Genomic DNA, 1,936 nt, shown 5'->3' with positions numbered 1-1,936 from the left:
AACATCCCATATACTATGTAAGTAAAAGTCTCTTGGGTCCTGAGACCAGTTACTCCTATCCTGAAAAACTAATACTTGCATTGGTAACTGATTCAACCAAATTAAGGTGCTATTTTGAAACACATACTATACATGTAAGAACTAATTATCCCATTAAGAATGTTATGCGAAAACCAGAGATGTCAGGTAGGATAGCAAAAGTGGTCCGTGAAGGTGAGCACATTTGAAATAAAATATGAACCAAGATCAAAAATAAAATCACAAGCACTAACAGACTTTATGGTTGATTTCAGTGACGATCTACAACCTAAAGAAGAATGGGAAAGCAAGGAACTCCAAAAAGAAGAAAGCATGGGAACATGGACACTCTTCACTTATGGATCTTCCAACTTTAGAGGGACAGGCCTAGGGATCATACTAAAATTACCACATAGGGACATCATACCCCAGGCAGTCAAATGTGAATTCGATGCAACCAACAACGAGGTTGAATACGAAGCATTGATCATGGGATTACAGCTGGCCAAGGATCTTCAAATCAAGGATCTCCAGGTATTCGTTTATTCCTTATTATTAACTAATCATTTTAATAGATCCTATGCAGTAAAAGGAGAAAGACTAGCATTATACCTACAGATCCTCAAAAAATTAGCCTCTGAATTCGAAGCTTTCAGCATAATCCATGTTCCTAAAGAAGAAAATGTTAAGGCAGATGCACTGGCCAATCTAGGATCTTCCCTTACGATCCCGCCATAAGTCAGAATCCTTATAACCGATATATTGATCCCAACAATAGAAGATCTGTCCAATAAACCAGAAAATCCTAATGACTATGATCAAACAAGCAACGTAGCAATAATCGTAGACCCTGACCCTCAATAACTTCCTCAAGATCCTAATCGTTATGATCCCAACATCCAGGATCCTCCGCGAAACTCGAAATTCTGGATCCAACCCATTGTGGAATATCTCTAGAATGGCATGATTCCAAGAAAAGAAAAAAGTGACAGAGCATTCAAGATGAAGGCCTCATGTTTTGTGATAATCCAAGGCAAACTATACAAGAGATCCATGGCACACCCATACCTTAGATGCTTAAAATATCACAAGGCTTCAAATGTCCTAAAAGATATACATGAAGGGGACTGTGGAAACCACGTTGAGGGCAGATCCTTATGCTCCAAGGTGTTAAGGACGGGATACTACTAGACAACGATGAAAAAAATGCCTTCTTATACGCACAAAAATGAGATGATTGACAAAGGCATAACAACATCCTCCATCGACCTGCAGAACCATTGCATCCTATCATTTCGCCTTAGCCATTCATGAAATGGGGAATAGATATAGTTGACAAGTTACCAAAAGCTCCTGGTGGAACGTTGTTCATGCTAGTGATGACGAACTACTTCTCAAACAGGATAGAGGCTGAAGCCTTTGTTCAAATACGAGACAAGGAGGTAGTCTCAATTATCAAACATAATATCTTGACCAGGTTCAGGATCCCTGCCAAGATCATATGCGATAATGGATCCTAATTCATAAGCAAGTGGACTAGAGAATTTTACACGAGTTGGGGAATTAAAAGGATAATGTCTACTCCTATTCATCCTTAATCTAATGTTCAAGCTGAATCTAACAACAAAATCATCATCAACAATTTAAAGAAAAGGATAGATGAGAAGAAAGGAAGATGGGCAGAGGAACTTCCTTTCGTCCTATGGGCAGATAGGACCACTTCAAAAATAGCCACTGGCCAAACTCCATACTCCTTGGTATTTGGAACAGAATCTGTGATCCCTACTAAAGTAGTAATCCCAATGGCAAGATACCAATTGTAGGATCAAGAGAACAACGATAGGATCCTAGCCCAAGATCTTGACACATTAGATGAACTCAGGGATCTTGCTATGATCCATATTACTGCTCATAAACA

This window comes from Lactuca virosa, chromosome 5, assembly GCF_052849685.1.
Source record: "Lactuca virosa cultivar CGN04683 chromosome 5, Lactuca_virosa_CGN04683_v6, whole genome shotgun sequence".
NCBI classification, from domain to species: Eukaryota; Viridiplantae; Streptophyta; class Magnoliopsida; order Asterales; family Asteraceae; genus Lactuca; species Lactuca virosa.
This window is presented reverse-complemented; position numbering follows the sequence as displayed.